General features: G+C 44.5%; 1 protein-coding gene and 2 long non-coding RNA genes across 8 annotated transcripts in view; 2 read left to right on the top strand and 1 right to left on the bottom strand.

Annotated features, from left to right (window-relative positions):
* DPF3 (double PHD fingers 3) overlaps positions 1 to 19,615 on the top strand; it is a 259,412-nt gene that overhangs the window by 32,968 nt on the left and 206,829 nt on the right. The gene's annotated exons all lie outside the window — the stretch shown is intronic.
* LOC140640203 (uncharacterized) lies at positions 12,289 to 14,521 on the bottom strand. The gene is made up of 4 exons (XR_012036877.1): positions 14,432 to 14,521; positions 13,359 to 13,546; positions 12,711 to 12,804; positions 12,289 to 12,626 (listed from the first exon to the last, which is right to left on the bottom strand). It is a non-coding gene; the product is annotated as an uncharacterized lncRNA (long non-coding RNA).
* Positions 14,514 to 15,944, top strand: LOC140640202 (uncharacterized). The gene is made up of 2 exons (XR_012036876.1): positions 14,514 to 15,146; positions 15,362 to 15,944. It is a non-coding gene; the product is annotated as an uncharacterized lncRNA (long non-coding RNA).

Below are 19,615 nucleotides of genomic sequence, written 5' to 3'. Positions count from 1 at the left end.
ACTGCACAATTCTTATTAATATTAAAGGGAAGGGTTTTCTTAGCCTGCTTCTCTTCTTTTCTAAGTGAGTCTCGCAAAGGAGAGGGAAAAGTGGAATTGGAAGGACATCTATGCCCCAGAAGGGACGCATCCTGGCTTGTTGCAAATTTGGGTCCCCTCTGGCGACTTTAAGGATTGTGAGGAGTGGAGTGTGAACGGTAACTGATTAGCTGCAGAACTTCTGTGACTATTCGCGAGCTTTGATTTCAGGGTCAGGCTGGAATTGACAATTTGATCCCGCTGCCTAGCTCCACCAAATACCCGGAGTCCTTCCTTCGTTTCAGATCCCCAGTCACTGCTTTGCTGCTAGCAACTGTATCTAGCTTTATTTGGGCAAAAAAGCAGCTGTAAGTGAAAATCTTATAAATGAATTGGATTTTCCTATTGGCCTCATCACTCCAACATTTTTTTTTTTTTTGGACTTCTTTTCTAATTGCTTTGCAACTGCTAAGGGCCCTTTGAAGTTAGCTCTCCATTTCTGAAGCTTCCAACAGAAATATTCCCTAAATAAACACTTAAATGATGGAAGAGGCTGGTGTCACTTGGAAAGTCCATTCTTTAAGAGAAGAAAATGATCTTCATATTTGGAGGGATTCCAGGCCATTGGCTGGTTTTGTGAGTTTGTGTGTTCTGTCCATTGATAGTGGGGAGCGGGAGCAAGAGCCATGTCCCACTAATGCAGAATGATGGCTTTGCAGCCGTGTTTCTCAGGTTATCCTTAAGCCAGTCAAGTCAAGAAGCCTGAGTCATTGCCCTGGTCTTGGAGCTACCTTTCTGGCTTCGTGTCTGCCTGACACAGCTTCAAACTCCTCTGCGAAGTGGGTTTCAAACTTTTGTCCTTTCTTAGCTGGGTGCATTCTGGATGAAATGATCGGAGAATTGACAATATCCTGATGAAAGTTTGTAATTTTTTTGGTAAAAGACAGCAAGGTATTTCCAAAACCTACTGACTTATTTTGTATTGGCATCAGGACGGAAGGCCACATGTGGGGGAAAAAAATAAAGGATCGTGGAGTAACTTTCATTTCATAATTTTAAATATTTAAAAAGTAACGTGCTTGACTGTAAAAAAATGCATAGAAGGAAAGGGCATAAAATAAGACAAAAAAGAACAGAAGAAAGACTTCTTCCCTGATTGCTCATTTTGCTCCCCACTGTTAACGACAGTTTTTTTGTATGTCCTTCCAGATATTTTCTGTGGCTCTGAAAGCACAATATGTATATGTATAGTCCATGTTAGAATAGCTGTTGTGTCTTTGAATTAAAAAAAAAAAAGTCAGTTGTAGGGTAATTTCCGTTATTTCTTTGACTGTGGTGAATTGAGAGAAAACTCATTTAGACCCTTTAGGAAAATCCTTTCGGCAAACACTTAAATGTCTCCAATCGGCCTATAATTTGCACATGGCCTGGGCTCTCTTTAGGTGAACGGTGTGTCTCAAGTGGCAAAGAAAGTTAATCTAAGTTTTTAACAAAGTGCAGGCTGGCTATAGAAATTGGTGTGTAAGGAAGTAACACTGCCTGCGTGTGGAGAAGAGATTGTGGGGTGTTTTTATAACTTTTGATCAGTGGCATACAATTTCTCCAGGTATCTCAGAGCAAAATATTAAAGGTTGAATAAATGTGTCATGTGAGAATGTGTGACGTTTATTGCCATACACAGTGACAGGGGCCATCCTTAGAGTGTGAGATGTACGGGGCTGTGGATGGGTTCTCTTAAGATGGAAACACCGGTCAGGCAGGGCATCCCTTTTGTTTATACACACAAGCCCCCTCTCCTGCCTTCCAGAAGCTGGGGATGGTGGTGGGGGAAGGGCTGGGGTTACCAAAACAGGCTCCGCATGGCAAATTGGATCCAGATTTCAGTTATTCCTCCTCCCACAGACTTAGTGGTCATTAGGCTGAAAAAGCTTCCATAATTTTTTTAAAAAAGATTTTATTTATTTATTTGAGAGAGAGAGAGAACACAAGCAGGGTGAGGGGCAGAGGGAGAGGGAGAAGCAGACTCCCCGCTGAGCAGGGAACCCCATTCAGGGCTCCATCCCAGGACCCTGAGATCATGACTTGATCCCAAGGCAGCCGCTTAACTGACTGAGCCACCCGGGCGCCCCAAGGTCCTGCGATTTGAACTCTTGCCTGGTTCGCGGCCTGGTGCACATATAGGTCATGTGGGTCTCCGGCTGTGCTTTCAGACTTGCAGCCTGCGCTGGGATGGAGGGTGGGAGCCTTGAGGAGCACCCTCCAAAGCAGCAGCTTCTCCGGCGCCTCCTTTGCCCCAGTTCTGTGGGTCCATTCTTCTCCGGCAACTTGACTCTCTCCGGAGAACCGGATCTGGGGCTCCCAGCCCAGTGCTGTTTTCTCCCCTGCCCTCCCTTTAACTACCTGCGGCACCTCTTAGCTTCCACATGCTCAAAAGGGATAATGTTCTCCTTGAAAGCATCTTTTGAGGATTAATTGATGTTTGCTCTATGCTTTGAAGAGAGAATCCTATCAAGTCTCTCTGCTGTCCTCAAAGCTGGCCCCGGTTCCAGCTGGTGGCGGGCCTGGCCAATCGGGACACTGCGCGAGCCGGCCTCTCATTGGCCCCCTTTCTGGGGCATGTCCGCAGTCGCTGCTTGTCACCCACAGTAGAAGGGTGACTGCCCCGAATAGGAGGCACAGACCCCCCAAGGACATTTTGTCCATTGCCTGTTTTTTACTTGGAGAAAGAGTATTTGCCTCAAAATGATGGTTCCCTTGGGAAGTTTAGTTTGTGGCTATCTGTGACATTTTCTCATTTGCAAATTGTTCTTCTCTCTGTCTCTTTGTTAAAGCTTTGTAAGTATAAGAGTAGTTAGAATTGCCACCCCTCAAACAAGTCCCTTTCGTCAGGCCATTTATATGGTAATCGTGTGCGGTTTGGGGGGGAAAGGATGTTACCTGCCTCGTGATAAGCACTTTCATATCAGTGAATTCTTTGTTAGAGTTGCTTAATCAAAGAAATGGAAGCTGCAACCTACTTATTGGAAAGATCTAGATAATGCAGTGTGAATTAAGCACCTGAGGGTCCTAGGGAGAAGATGGTTGAGAAAAGGAAAAAAAGAAGGCTTGTTTTTAAGGACAGACCAAACAGGGAATTAAAACAACATACGTCAAAGACATCTTTGTTGTCTTGTCATCAAGGAGGACAGGGCTGGAGGGCGGAACCAGCCATGCACACTAGGATCCTCTTCTGTGTCCTCGGATAGGAGTCAGGACATGGCAGGGGATTGAGGACCTGCTGTGACTGTTCCGGTGGAGCATTTCAAGGGGAGCCTTCAAATCCTGTCATTCCTCTCAGCCTTCTAGCATCGGATCCTCATAAAGTGTCTCAAGCACTTAGGGGCTTGTTTTCAGCACTGGGCTTATTAGTAGAAATCATTGTTTCACTTTTCTAAATGAGATTCTTGGCTTCTTGCAAAATCCAGGATCTGGCAACCCTGAACCTTCATCCCATCAAGGCAAACAAGCATCAGCAGCTGCAGACCCTTTTGATGGTGCAGTAGGTCAGATGCTCTCTGGTTCACTGACTGGGGCATGTGCTGACTTCTCACCTGTCTGGGACGTTAGTGAGGGATAGAGTGTTAGTCCAGAAGCATACTCGGGAGCACAGACGTGTACACACATATGCACACACCCATCACCAGGATTCAGGCCGAGGCGATTACCTTATAGAAAGGTCACCTCTTAGCAGGCTCGATGTGTCATCCGGATGACAGATTTGAGAAAAGTTAGTCTTAGTTTGAGATGAGAAGAATCAGATGATCATGGCACACAGCAGAAGAGGTGCTTTTGTTGTGTGTGTTGAAAAAAAGCAAGTGCCTTTCTCTGGCACACCCGTGTGGAGCAGCAGTGTGGAAGAGTGTAGTGGTTAGGCAGAAGCAGGGCAAGCTGCCTTCATTTGAACCTCTATGATGCTCTGGACAGGGCCTGGGCACCCGGGGGTCTGGTCAGTATTGTCTAATGAGAGTTAGCCCTGGGTTTGCAGATGAACTCAACTTTGAGACCTGGGACGATAATTCCTCTTCTCTTATTCTCCATGTGCTCATCTGCAAAATGGAGACGCTACAGCCGGCATTGCAAACTCAAGTACCTACAGGGTCTAGGCTTGGTATGAGAGAAGGGATGTCTGGATGGGAAAAGTAGAATAAGAAGTGGAGAAGATGGTGGTGAGCTGGATGTTCACGTCCAACTGGTAGGACGTCCAAATTCAACTCCAGCCATTTGTCACATGGGAAGGTGAACCCAGTGTTGCCAAGACTCCTGATTTTTCAAGTGAGGCTTGACATCTGAATTTGTACGTGAACTCTAATAACCTTTGATGTAATGAATTCAATTTTCAAAAAGTGTAGTGCAGCCAAACAAAACATACTTGGGTGCCATATTTGGCCTATAAGTCCTTGATTTGCAACATTTGGAGTAAAGCCTTTTTGGTGTCTCTCTAACTGGCTACTGACTCTACTTTGCTGAGCATGTGGCATGAGGAGGAAGGAACTGTGGTAGGTGAAGAATATCTTTGAGGACAAGGTTGGGGTGGAGGTGAAACTTGAACCACACCATCACCAGGCTGGACAGGTGATCTGGATCTGTTGGCTTCAGTGAGGACAGTTGCAAGGCCTGGCAAGAATTGTGCATGAAGGCAGGTGGGAGGGTGAATCCAGGGGAGGTAGCTGAGGGAAAGGGCAGAGGCCACAGGTGGCAGTGGTATGCACAGTGGGGTGCTGGGGTCAAGAGGCAGCAAAGGCAGCCCGGGAGAAAGCAAGGAGGAGCTAGGTGGACTATGGAGCTGAAACTCTTTGCCCTCTGCCCTGCTGTAGCCTAGTGGTGATGTACAGCCCCTCACCAACCATGCCCGGAGGAACAGCGTCACTGCCACACTGGAAGCTCTGTGCATTGTGCCTCTATTCAGAAAAGCACAAAACATGGTCCAGCCTTCCATACTTATCATCATAGTTCGGTATATAAATCTGTCATACATGTGAGGCAGACAAGCATGATGGATGAGAAGAGAATAAGTTTAGGGCACATATAACTTGAGTTTGAATCTGACTTTTGTTGCTTATTAACCACATGGCTGGGACAAGTTAACTTCTTTTTGAGCCTGGTTTGCTCATCTGGGGATTACAGCTTTTCTTACCTTGTAGGGTTGTCATGAGGATTGAATGAAAACACATTCCTTAATGTGTGTGAAGTACAGGACCTGGCACAGAGTAAGTGCTCAAATTGTGCTCATTATTATTGTGAGACAAGCAGTAACCTCAGCTACCTTGTAGTTAAGCATAAAATCCTTTGTCTCAGCAGAGCCAACAACAGATGCGCTAAAAGTTTACTCCTCCCCTATTGCAAATGCTTCCCCAGACATGGGCTCTCTGGGCTGAGCTCCTGCTTGCCAGTAAAGCAGGAGACATTGTACTCACCTGGATAAGGGTCATCTACAGAGCTCAGGTAAGTCTGTTTGGCCCCAGTACCACCTGGTTTACATAATGGTGTTTTCATTCATCTAACAAATATTTGCTGAGTAACGGCTATATTCCAAGCACTAAGAAAGGGTTTGGGGGATGTTGACTAGAATAAAAGGGTTGGGCCTTAACATACTGAATCTAACATATAGGGTAAGCTGCTATAACATAGATCTCTAAATAGAATGGCTAAATAAGACAGATTTATTTCTGTCTCATGTAAGCCCTAAGGCAAGTACACCAAGCTGGCAAAGTAGGTCCATGAAATCATTCATGGATCCGTTTTTTTTTTTTTTTTTTTTTTTTTTTTTACTATTTTACATCTCTAAGTGTGTGTTTCAGGACGTGGGAAGCAGGAGGTAATGAAATCCAAAGCAAGCAGCTTATAATTAAGGAGCTTCCACTCACATTCTAATGGTCAGAGCTTGGTCATATGGCCACATCTATGCATAGGATGCTGGGAAATATAGTCTGGAGCAGATGGCCATGTGCTTATGTAAAACTTGGGAGTGGAGGTTATTATAAGGAGGATGAAGGGAGAATGGATAGTGGAAGGAAGTTAGGAGTTTATGGTTCAGGGAAATAAGGAAGTAAATGAACACTCTAATAGGCAAAGTCTCCTCTCAGTAGCACCAGCTATAATCCTTGAGTTGAGAAATGTGTTGTGGCCCTCACTGTGAGTTTGGGGTTTTGGAATCAGACTTCTGGGTTCAAGTCTCAGTTCTATCACTTACCACAGGGTTGGTATAAGAAATAAGTCAACCCATATGACGCTTTTAGGATATGTATGGTCTGACCCAGAGTCAATGCTCAGGAAGTGTAGTCTTCCATCCAAGTACTAACCAGGCCCGACCCTGCTTAGCTTCCGAGATCAGACGAGATCGGGCGCGTTCAGGGTGGTATGGCCGTAGACAGGAAGTGTAGTCTTACTGCTAGACGGTGGGATGTGTCAAGAAAGTCAGTTACTCAGGATATTTGGGGAATGGGTCATGGTTTGGCCATCTCCCTCAGTTTTGTAGCTTCCCATAGGCCTTGTTTCTCTGGATGCAAACGCTGGGCCTTGAATCTGGCCCATCTCACCATTGAGAAATGTTAATGAAGACAAACAAGGCCATCTGAAGGGACTGTGTTTTGAAAAAAAATGGAATTAACTTGTATTTGTCTGGACTGGATCAAGGGGATGAATTTAGAGAGGCTATTTCAAGGTCAGCTTTCTATAGCTTGAGTAGGAGCCAGTGAATTTAGTCCATGGTGTGGAGGCCTCTGTGGGAAGAGCAAGAGCCCTTTGTGTTGGGTGTGTCTTCAGGTAAAGAGCTCGAGAAATTACTTAAAAACTCTTCCATTTAGCTAAATAAAAGGGATACCAAACAGAGAGGCCTCATGGAGGCTAGGAAAACCTTTGCCCTTGGGGAAGACCCTGGTGGCCTGTCTTGGGCCCCTTCAGCAAGAGGAAAAGAATGGAAAAGCCACCTCTGCTGGCTGCTGCACTGGCAGGAGTTGGGGTGTCTTCTTACTGGGAGCCGATGTTCTATGATATGCAGAGGGTGTCATGTTTTCCATCTTCTGCAGGTGTCATGTGGAAAGAGAACCTTCCTAGCTTTAGCACAAGAGACTTAACTTTCCTTGGCAACTCATGTGGTGGGTAGATTTTTAGCAGAAGAATAAACAGACATTGGAAAATGATTTTCTACCAGTTTTCTGTACTGTCTCATTTTCAGGAGTTTTTAAAAAAGATTTTATTTATTTATTCATGAGAGACACAGGCAGAGAGAGAAGCAGGCTCCATGCAGGGAGCCTGATGTGGGACTCAATCCCCAGTCTCCAGGATCATGCCCTGGGCCGAAGGCAGGTGCCAAACCATTGAGCCACCCAGGCGTTCCTCATTTTCAGAAGTTTGAGGAGTTTTAATACCCTTATCATCCCCAGATTTTGGGATCAGATCACACACTACTCTGGAAAAAAGTAGCATTGGATGCTGTCTCACAATGGGCACCAATTTTGATTCCCTAAAAGCATTTAATTGACTCCCAGGAAATGGGATGGACATAGAGAAGGGAGCACACATGTGTTTAGTACCCCATCTGTACCTGTGGAGAGGCTGGCTTTCAGATGCTTCAGAGTGGAGCATCTGAAGGCTTGGGTAGGATATAGCTCATGGGCAAGTAGGCTGGTGGTCATATTTCTCCTGCCTGCCTCTTGTAACCTTAGCTGAGCTCCTGGTCTTGACTTATTGGTGTCATGAAGATCCTACACCTGGCTAGCCTGGGTTGGTAGGTAGCCATGACCTGGGGTTTTCACCCAGGTTTTCTCCAGCTCTGTGGGCCTTCACTCTTCCTGACCACTGGGATCAATCTTCTATTCTCTTTCCCTTAAGGAAAGCTTATCAAGAGGGGTGGGGACGATAGTGAGATCTGATTACAGCAGGTTCTCCAGTCCTGGAGGCCTCAGATGAGACATGTTATCTCTGTGTTTTAGATTACACAGTAGTCTTCAGGATGTGCCTCACAAGGCATCAGATATGTAGTCTGTGCCTAGACCACACCATCCATAGCCACTATGAATTAATATTAAGAAAAGTAAATCCTGTAATTCTCTTGAGATCATATAATTTTTTAAAAAAATATTTTATTTATTTATTAGAGACACAGAAAGAGAGGCAGAGACACAGGCAGAGGGAGGAGAAGCAGGCTCCATGCAAGGAGCCCGATGTGGGACTTGATCCTGGGAATCTGGATCAGGCCCTGAGCCAAAGGTAGATGCTCAATCACTGAGCCACTCAGGCATCCCAGATTATATAATTTTTTAAAAAGATTTATTTTAGAAAGAGAGTGCATGTGGGGGCTGGGGGGAGGGGCAGGGGGAGAGAGAGAATCTCAAGCAGACTTCCCACTGAGCATGGGGAAGTGGGGCTCGATCTCACAGCTCTGAGATCATGACTTGAGCCAAAACCAACAGTTACGGGCTTAAGCAACTGAACCACCCAAGTGCCCCTTGAGATCATAATAGTTTTACATTTTATTTGGGTTGGTGTGCTTGTGTGTGAAAAGTGTGAATTTATTAAGTGTGAGCATTTCAAATGTGCCATACTTGTTATAATCCTGCTTTGGATTTCTTCATTTTTTTAATCACCTGGGCACCTGGCGGGGGTGGGAGGGGGGCAGGTTTCTCTGCCTGTGAGAGGCCCTGTATGTAAGCCTGCTAGATCAGGGGGGAGCAAATCTTTTTACACAAGAGGGCATTTCAGGAAAAATAAACAAAGGTATTTATGGGTCATCTTTGCCCCTTATTCAACATGAAGAGAGCTTTATTGAGTCTAATGACCCAGGAGTGGGTGGGACTTCAAGGAATGTTTATTCTTACAACTTACTTTGCTGGGTAAAATAGTACCAATGAGAAAAGGGGCACTGCTTTTTTAGTTATTGAAAACTTTATAAAAAGATTTTATTTATTTATTCATGAGAGATACACAGAGAGAGGCAGGGACATAGGCAGAGGGAGAAGCAGGCTCCTGGATGGGAGCCTGTTGTGGGACTCGATCCCAGGACCCTGGGATCACACCCTGAGCCAAAGGCAGATGCTCAACCACTGAACTACCCAGGTGCCACCTACTTAATATCTTTGTCTCAGTACCTCTCTTGCCCAGCATAGAGCTCAGTGCAAAGTAGGTGCTTAAATGCTTATTAGGAAGCAATATGGTAGATTGGTTAAGAACACAGACTCTAACCAGATTGCCATCCCTGGCTTCTGCTTTGTTACCATTGATGAGATTATCTCTCTAGTCTCTTGTCTGTGAAGATACATTTGATTCCACATGAAATAACTATGCCTTTCCCCTCATTCCAAATTTTTTTTTTTAAGTGAAGAAAGGCAAAACCCAAAAACCCCAAATGTTTGTGAAGCAAATGTGGGTCCATCTGTAATAGATAGTGCATTGAATTAATTACCTGGGTGGAGGCTGCACAACTGGATTTGGCGAAATTGCTTGTTTCAAAAAAAAAAAAATAAATAAAAATAAAAAAAAATGCTGGGTTCTCTGTTCCCCATCTATGTCTTCTTACAGCGTGACCTTCCAGCATGCCCAGCCACTTAGTCTGGTCTTTGCATCGACAGGAGAGCTCCCAGGAATAACGCACACCAGATACAATCTGGCTCCAGGAGCCTTGTGTACCTGATGATTTTATTCACAATCCCTTTATTTTCATTCACTGACTTATTCTTTAAAGTTTTAAATATTGAAATATAGCATACATGCAGAAAGTTCCCTGTGTGTTCAGCCCAATACATTTTGACAAGTTGAATTTAGTTGTATCATCAGCACCCAGATTAAGAAAGAACAGCACAGAAGCTCAGGTGTGTTCCTTCTAGTTACTACCTCACCCCCTTCCCAACCCCACCAAGGTTGATTATCCTGGCTCTAACCCCATCAAATGGAATCTTCTAGTATTTCCACTTCAGTGTCTGGATGTCCCCCTTCAACACTGTGAGATTCATCCACAGTGTTGACTGCAGTTGTAGGCTGTTCATTCTTAGTGCTGTATAGTATTCTGTTGTGAGTATTCCTGTTCTACTCTTGGTGGGCCTGTGGCAGTTTCTGGTTGGAGACTTCTGTGAATCTCACTACAAGGAACATGCTGGCACATGTCTTTTGGGGACCTGACGTGCACATACCTGCCAGTGGAATAGCTAGCTAGGTCACAGGGTAGGTGTCTATTCAGTAAGTGCTGCCAAACACTCTTCCAGAGTAGGGGTGCTGATTGTCTGATTTTGATGAGGAAAATGATTCCATATTCAGATTTGATCTGAGTTTTAAAGCAGAATAACACCACACCGATTCTGTTGATTTCACCATTTCTATTTCTCCCCTCTCATGTGCACGAACCATATGGTAACCAGGCAAATTCACTTAAATTGCTGTAGCTGCTTCTTTTTGGGAGGCTCTTGACTTTTAGAACTGCTACCTGAAATGGAAGGTTTAGGACTCTCTTTTTTCCTCCCGAAATGTCTGCTTTATTTTCAAGAACATAAAATACTAAACACCACATCCCCTGAAAAAAAAAATCCTCTCTTACTCTCCCAGCACTCCTTACACCTTTTATTGATGAAATTTAGAGGGAAGTTTTGAGTAGAAATCAAATATCAATCAGATTATGGATTTTCCAAAATTTGCTTGCTGGATCATTGCACTCATAATTTCAGTTACAGGTACCCTTCTTTGGAATTTGACAAAGCTGGGCAAATGGAGAGTCAAAAGTCCCCTGGTCTAGTCCTGACTTTTGGTTGTAAACAACCATGGTGCAAGGTGCTTCAGCAGTACAGAGAGAAGGCCTTCCTGAGCAGCCCCAGAGACCTTATAGATAGGGACCTGTGAGTCTTAGAGAGACTTTAATTGAATCTATTCATTTTGGCTTGCCCTCCCTTCCCTGACCCCCAAACAACAAGCTAGAAACAACATCCCATAGAATAACAGCAAAAATATAATTTCATACACTGTTTCCTCATAAAAATCATTCACAAAAGCACTCTCAAATCTTGCAGCCCCTGAAAGGTATTATTTTATTTTACAGATGGGAAAATTAAGATCTGCAGAGTTGACTATAGGATCCTGGAAGAACTGGTGGTTGGAAGCCAGGTGCATGCCTGGGATTCTAGGAACCAGGGATCTTTTCTAAGAGGAGTTTTAAAGATGAGTGGCTATCCGGGAGGTCATCCTGAGGTCCTTTGAATGGGTGACTTTCAAATCCCAGAGATTGGCATTTTGTCTGGTTAGAAAGCAGTCTTTGGTAGGGACATAAGTACAAGGAATTTATTGCTGGTTTGTTTGTAGTGGTCAAGAGTGGAAACTCAGTGATTACCTATGTCAGGAGGGAAATGTCCCTGTGGCCACACTACCTTTGTACCTTGGATCATTTCAGAGACATTAAAAGGATTTTGGCAAAGTATGGGAGAATAGATAAGAGGGAGAAGAGTGTAGATGATATATAATTTGACTTTTTAAACAAACAATAACCATCCTCCCCAAAATCACAATTTGTGTGTGTGTGTGTGTGTGTGTGTGTGTGTGTGTGTTTCTGAAATTACATGGAGTATGGGGAAAAACATGGATGGACACAAACTAAAATGTTAACATGGGCTACCTGGGGAAAGAAGGGCTGAGGATGGGAGTGCTGATGTGGGAGAAAGAGTTTAGCAAAATAGCATGTGACAAAATGCCATCTGAATAAATTATATATATACATATATTCGTATACATATGCATAAGGAAATGCATAAAAAGTACATGCATACATTTAAAAGGCAAACGAGCTGTTCCAGTAAGAACAAGGCTGTGAACCCTACACGGGTCAGTTAGCTTGGCAAGGGCGAGAGCTCAGTTCTGTGGCTGAAGGCTTTACCTGCAGGTCAGTCATGTGGTAAGTAAAGGACATCGGTAGGAAGTGGAATGGGAATACGTGTGGGTGTCTGAGCACAGGCACACCGCTGCCTTTGGCAAACAGATGATCGTATGTACCATCCTGATGTGCCTATGATGTGCTGGCATTTTCGTACTTTCTAGACATTAGATATTTTTTATCCCCATTTCACGGTGGGTAAAGCCTAAGGGCAAGCAACTCAAGGCTACGTGGTGAGTGTGTGGTGCTAAGGCTGAAGCCCAGATCTGTCCGATTCCAGAACTTCTGCTTTTTAGATCTGCTTACAGCTCGGGGTTTATTTATTTATTTATTCATTTAAAAAATCTTTTAAAAAAGATTTTATTTATTTATTCATGAGAGACACAGACAGAGAGAGGCAGAGACACAGGCAGAGGGAGAAGCAGGCTCCTTCTGGGGACCCAGATGTGGGACTTGATCCCAGGACCCCGGGATCACGACCTGAGCCGAAGGCAGAGACACTCAACCACTGAGCCACCCGAGTGCCCAGTGCCCACAGCTTGGGGTTTGGTGGGGTCATCAGGGCTGGCCTGGCCTGCTTTCATCCACACTGAGATTTCTGTGAGGTCTTCTCTCACAGGGTCCAAACGTGTAGGTTCTGCTCTGAAAACTAACCATGCCACCACGTCGTGAATGTTTCCTGTGTGTTCTCATTGGCCTGGTTTCAGATGGCAGAGCTTCTTACCTGGGTGAGGGAGAGCAGCCTGTTCAGGCCTCTGTTCCCCAGGGAGCAGGGCTGCATGGAAAAGTAGGGCATGTGGACACCTACCTCAGGACAGGTGAGAGGCAGACTGGCTTGTGAAGAAAGGAGGACAGCTTTACGACACCTGACATCTGGCCCCTGAGCCGTCTCAGCAGCCCGTCTGGGAGTAAATGCATGGGCTTTCATGAGGATGTCTCCCCCACCTCTCCTTGCCATCCACCCCCATGCCCCCAGCCCTGCTAAACACAAAAGAATGAACAGTAGTGGCTTGTTTAGTGGCCTGGTAGGGTGACTTGCACTCAAAGCGTGAGTGCTTGTGCTGTTGCCAAAGGTGCCCCAAAGTGAATATTTAAGATAAAAATCTCAGATCGAACTGATGTCACCCTGTGACCCCCTTCTGTTTTCTTGGCCTTGCTTTCCTCATCCACAAAATGGGGATCGGATCAGATTTTCCTCTTGCTTATGATTAAAAGTATAAGTGATCTAGAATGTATTTTGTTAACCAATAAGAAGCATGCTGTCTTTGTAGAAAGACAAGGCCAGTTTCTGCACGTTAGGTTTTGGCTAAGACAACGGCACTGCCGACACCAATGGTCAGCGCCATTTTTATGGAACAAGTCTGGATGTTTCCAGTGCGGCAGGATCATTGCTTTCTACAGGGAGCCGTGTCTCCTTCACAGTAGCATTGGTGACTTCCAGGAGCAAGGCTGTTACCTAAAGGTGAGCTTGGCTGCGGACGGTGAGCTGGCTGTGGGGGTGGCCTGCCCTGGGCCCTCCTGCCCTCTATCTGAGACAGATGGCTGCCATTCTCCTGGTGTGGTGGCAGCTGCTGGAACTGGAGCCATGGCCTGCTGCCTGCCCTCACTGCCCAAGGAAGCATCACAGGTCCCGGGAGAGGAAGACTGAACAAGGAGAACACATGTGGCAGGTTATTGCCTTCATTTGAGGATTTGGGGCAAGGCTTGCCCACACCCCCACTTTCACTCCTGCCCACGGGTTGTAGACTGAGCCTCAAGGCTGAGGACAAATTGTCTGGTCTTTCAGAGCCTCAGTTTCTTTTTTAGTGGAGCAAAAAACCTTTGAGTGAGCCTGTGTAGATGTTGTGATGGTGAATGGTGATCTTGTTACTAGTTCCTTAAAGACTGGGACTAGGACCCAGCATAGTAACTGGTGCACAGTAGGAACCCAGAGAAATGCTTTTCATTGACATGGAATCCCTAGGGATGTGTGTCTGGACAGCGCAAGAAGTAACCATTCAGGAAATATTTTTTTTCTTCCTTTGTATTCTTTTATGCATGTTAAGTGTGGGATTTGTACACCTTTCCCTCTATCCTTATTCTTCTTTGCATTTATTTTACTTAAAAAGTGATTTCTGGAGTGCTGGGTAGCTTAGTGGGTCGAGTGTCCAACTCTTGATTTTGGCTTAGGTCATGGGATTGGCTGTGTTGGGCTCCATGCTTGGTGGGGAGTCTGCTTGGGATTGGGATTCTCTCTCCCCTGCCCCTCCTCCTACTCTCTCTCTCTCTAATAAATAAATCTTTAAACAAGTTATTTCTTTCTGACCAATTAAGTAAAAACTGGTAGGACCTAACTATATATCCCTGTCCTGTTTGCAGTTTTGAATGGAGAAGGGAAAATCTGTGCTCTGCTTGGTTTTGCTTAAATATAGGGATAGATTGAGCAGTTTTGGAGGAGAGCTTTCCTGCATTCTGGAAGCTGCTCCTAACTCTTCCCTTTTCCCACTGGGCTTATAGAGTCTCCTGAGGTCCCCAGACAGCGTGGTTTACCTGGGTCTAGATAGGATGAGGGCTGGAGTTCCCACTGGGTTCTCAGGCATTGGATAGTAGGGTATCCTTTAGAGAAAAGGGGAAAAAATGTACCCAAATGGAATGATAAAGGAATGACATCACAGTAGGCATAGCAACGGCAGGGTAATCATAGTCTCTGCACGAGGTGGTCAGAACCCCAAGGGAAGGCCTAGTTTCATTGTGTTCCTTTTCCCATCAGAGCAGGCAGGAGCAGGGAGGCATGGAGGAGGGGTTGCTTAGCCAATGGCTAGAGCAGGCCAAAGGTTTGCTTTTCTCTCTAGAACTGCCTCCCCGCTCTGACTATCTCTCTGGTGTGCCACCTTAAAGCATTTGATTCTGTTATTTAGAGTTGCCCTCAGAATTTGGCTAGAGAAGGGGAACAAAAAGAGAGGGAAGCATGTCCATGGAGACGAAAGTAGAGGGATGAAATTATCATCAGGAAGTTTCATGGAACCCTGGAGCTCAGTCTTCAGCTTCTCCTGCCCAAAGGCATGGAGCTCCTCTGACAAATGCAAATGGTGCATCTCTGTCCCTTACTTGCTTCTTTGGGTCTTGATTCCTGCAGCTGATGGTGTCGAGCTGGGTATAAACCACATAAATTGTGCTAATTTCAAAGTCACTTGTGTCTAAAGCCCAAAGCAATTCTGAGCAACTTCTTGACACACCATGTGGATAAAGCAGCTCTCTATATATGGTGAGTGCTGACACTCTGGGACAGCTTGGCAGGTTGTCTCAGGAGGTCATCCCGAACACAGAGCAAGGGTGGTAGGTGCTGAAGAGTTGATTGGTGTGAACTGGAAGACTGCTATTCTGGGGGCTTTTGGGTATTCTGCATTCAGAAATCATTTCTCTGTTCCTGTCATTGTGGGATAACCATAACAGGTCATGCCTGGTTGCTGTTTCTTGTAGGTCAAATCATGGTTGCCTATTTGTCTCCCTGTCACCCTGGCATTTTGAAATCTTAAAAGTGGGTGCAGCAGCCTGACCAGCGCACGAGTAGCTATCATGAAGGTGGACGCACCATCCCTACACTTCAGCGGAGCGACTCCCCCCCAATCTATGGACCTTTAAAGATACTTCAGGGTTTTTTGGGACTCATGCTCTTTGGCTTCTTTGGTTAGAGTATTTGGAACTTGGTCTTCTTTACACAGACTATCTGGACAAGCTGGAGAAATTGCTTACCCAGCTCCTCTTGGCTATGGGTAACTGAATTTTTTTTTTAATTGAGATAAGATTCACATAACATGAAGTTCACCATTTTAACTGTGCATAATGCATTGGCTTTTAGGTTGAAAGTGTATAATTCAGCGGTTTTATTAAATCTAAATGTTGAGCAACCATCACTACAACCTAATTCCAGAACATTGTCATTGCCTCCAAAAGAAATCTTGCACCCGTTCAGTAGTCATTCCTCATTCTCTGCTCTCCCCAGTCCCTGGCACCCATGGACATCCCTACTTTGTATATGGCATATAAATGGAATCAAACAATATATGTGGCCTTTTGTGTCTGGATTCTTCAACCTAGCTTATTTTCAGTGCCCAATGATATCATAGCATATATTGATACTACCTTTTTAAAAAGTGGCAGAGTAATATTCCATTATGTGGTACACCAAATTTTATTTATCCATTCATCAGTTGATGGACATTTGGGTTATTTCCACTTTTTGGGCTATTATGAATAATGCTAATATGAACGTTCAAATACAAATGGACATAAATGTTTTTAGTTTTTTTTTTTTTTAACTCTATACCTAGGATTGAAATTGCTGGATCATGTGATAAATGTATGTTTAACTTTTTGAGGAACTGCCATTATTTTCCACAGTGGCTGCACTATTCTTCATTCTTACCAACAATGTGTCAGGTTCTGGTTTCTCCACTTCCTTGCTGACACTTGTGAGTATCTGCCTTTCTGATTCTAGCCATCCTTGTGGGTGTGAAGTAGTGTCTCGTTGTGGTTTTGATTTGCATTTCTCTAACAATTAATAATACTGAGCATCATTTCATGTGCTTTTCAACCATTTGTATATTTTCTTTGGAGAAATGTCTATTCAGGTCTTTTGCCCATGTTTTAATTGGACTGTCTGTCTTTTTGCTGTTAAGAAGTGAGTTTGCTTTAATACATCATTGTTCCTTCCCCTACGCTAGCATGGTGTGACCAGTCCGTGGAGATGGAGAGGGTACAGTGGTTCACTTAAGAGCAGCCTGAGGTCTCTGCTTAGGCCACTCCTTGGTGTTCTTGAGGGATCTTTTTGTTACCTACCCTTAATAGTTTTCTCCCCCAGAGTTTCTGTTCTTGAACCAATTCTATTTTGCTTTCACTTCCTTCCCAGTTGACCTCAACTACACCTATGATGTCCACCACTGTATATATGGTGATTACTCCCAAATGTGTATATCCAGCTCAGACTTCTCTCTGAAGCTCCATATTACATACACAGGTAGAACATCAACATGTTCAAGACTTACTACATTTCTCTGCTGAACTTTCTCCTGGGTTCCCCATCTGGATGACTGGTGGCATCATTTGACCTTTTTTTTTACCAGGTTTCAAAAAAGCTGGAGGTCATCTGGACTCCTTCCTCTCTCTCTAGGTCACATTTGCTCTCTTCCTGTCAAGTACTGTGCATTGGCTCTCTTTAGTAGCTCTAACTTGTCCTCAGTTCTTCATTCCGTGAAGCACCTTAGTTCAAGTCTTTGTCATTCCAACTAGACTCCCTAGTTTTGAGTTACTTCCATCTATCTGTCCATCCTCCGCCAGAATGATCCAGTTATATTCCTCCCATCTTGAAGTGGGGCCTTGTCACCTGAAGGATAAATTTCCTACTCCTTTGTTGAGTGTACGAGCCCTCTTGGATTCACCTCTACCTATCTTTCCAAATTCATATTCCCTTGCTCATTCTCTCCTCAGTTCTTAGGTTGACCATAAGGTGTTCTTTCAGGTTTCTTGGATGGGTTGTGTTCCCTCAAACCTTCAAGCCTTGGCTGCCATGCTACTGGCATGAATTTTGCCTATGGGGTCAAGGATAGATTTTCAGGGCTGGATTATGGATCCAATATGGCCCCAATTAAATACTACTGTGGAGAGAGAACATGGAGACTGTGGCTTGGATGTGGATTTTGATTTAATTATTTATGTGAAAGGATTTCCAAACTGAATAGAAATTAAATTGCATTTTATTGTATTCATAAGCCACCTGTATTGCAAAGGTGATGGACTTTTTGGGAAAAATTCTGACATTTGCCCCATCCATAGCCTGTTGTTACTTTAGTTACTTTCTGAATCAAGAACACCAGAATACATGATGTGACAAGTACATGTGTATTTTGGGAGCTAATGGGACAAAATATTTGAAATCAGATTTAGATTCCAATGTTGCCATAGCTACTGGCTACTGTGAATACCAGCATCACATATTTGTTTGGATCCCTATACCTCTAACCTCTGTGGTGTCTCCTTGTTCTGAAGATGTTAGTTCTTACATAAAGAAACTCCGTGAAACTGAGTTGATTCCTGGCCCTTTCCAAATATTTTTTATTTTAAAAATTATTTATTTATTTAAAAGATTTATTTATTTTCAGAGTGAGAGCATGAGTAGAGGGAGAGGCACAGGGAGAAGGAGAGAGAATCCCAAGCAGACTCCCCATTGAGCATGGAGCCCAACTGAGGGCTTGATTCTAGGACCCTGAGATCCTGACCCGAGCTAAATAAAACCAAGAGTCAGACACCCAACTGACTGAACTACCCTGGTCCCCTTTCCAAATATTTTATTTTATTTTAATTAATTTATTTTTTAAAGATTTTATTTATTTATTCATGAGAGACACACACACACACACAGAGAGAGAGAGACACACACACACACACACACACACACACACAGGCAGAGGAGGAAGAAGCAGGGCCCATGCAGGGAGCCTGACATGGGACTTGATCCCAGGTCCCCAGGATCACACCCTGGATTGAAGGAGGCACTAAACCACTGAGCCACTGGGCTGCCCCCAAATATTAAAAAAAAAATTAGTTTTGATTATTATTTAGTGCTTTCTTACTCTGCCTCAAATTTTTTGCTTAGAAAAATTTCAAGTCTCCTGAAAAGTTGCAAGAAGGGTACAGTAAACATCCCTGTACTCTTTGCTCAGATTCGTCATTTACGAGTATTTTGCTGTCTCACTGTCCCCTTTTCTCTCCCCCTTATGCGCATGTGTGCAGTGGGTTTACGGTCCTCTTTGTATTTTGGTTATAGTATCAGATAGTCTGAAAGAGATGGATGAGGGTTGATGGGGCAGAGAAATTAGTTGCTGGATCCTCCTATGGAAGGTACTTTATTCTCTCAGTTTCCAAATGGAGGGAGAAGCCATAGGACTAGATCAGTGGGCCCTTCTGAGAATTTGTTAATCCTTTCCTCATCTAAACCTGCAAATGTGATCATCTATTTTTTCAGGAAGAGTGAGAATTAGTTCATTATACGCCATCCTTTTCTGGGGATATTTTGGAGCTTCTGGCAAAGCTGAGCACCAGAACTGAAGTCTTGAGCTCTTGGCTCAGCACTGCCATTGACCAGAATACCCTTGGGTGGTCCTGAGCAAGTTCCTTTCTCGTGGTGAGCCTCAGTTTCCCCATCTATAGAATGAGAACTTGGATTCTCTGCTCTTTAAGTTCCCTCCACATCTTCACGCCCTATGGCACTGATGGCCAGAAAAATTCAGTCCTTCGGGAAATTGCCACAATACTCATTGTGCTTGTGAGGCAAATTCCAGAATTGATCGCTGGCTGGGCTTTGGCCAGGAGCGTGTCTGCTTTATGATGACAAGTATCTCTCCCGTTGTAAGAGCCACCAGTGTTCTCTCTGCCTGTTGACGCGGGAGGTGAGCTTGGTGGGGATGGAGGAAGCAGCGGGAACTCTGACCCCTTTGTTGGAGCCTCCCTACCTCCTCTCCTTTGAGGTTGTCTGCTTGTTTAATTTGTCGCTTACCTTGCTTCCCACATCCTTTTATAGCTACTTTTGTTCAAGGATATTGCCATCTCCTTTTCCTGTCCCTGGCCGACCTCCAGGTTAAGTATCTAGGGAGGGCAGCAGCCACCTGAAGCTGTGGTGAAGTGGGTGATGTTGGTGGCAGGCCTAAACAGGGCTGCCAGCCAGCTCATTGGTGGGGT

The sequence above is a fragment of the Canis lupus genome, chromosome 9 (genome assembly GCF_048164855.1).
Source record: "Canis lupus baileyi chromosome 9, mCanLup2.hap1, whole genome shotgun sequence".
Taxonomy (NCBI): domain Eukaryota; kingdom Metazoa; phylum Chordata; class Mammalia; order Carnivora; family Canidae; genus Canis; species Canis lupus.
This window is presented reverse-complemented; position numbering and strand designations above follow the sequence as displayed.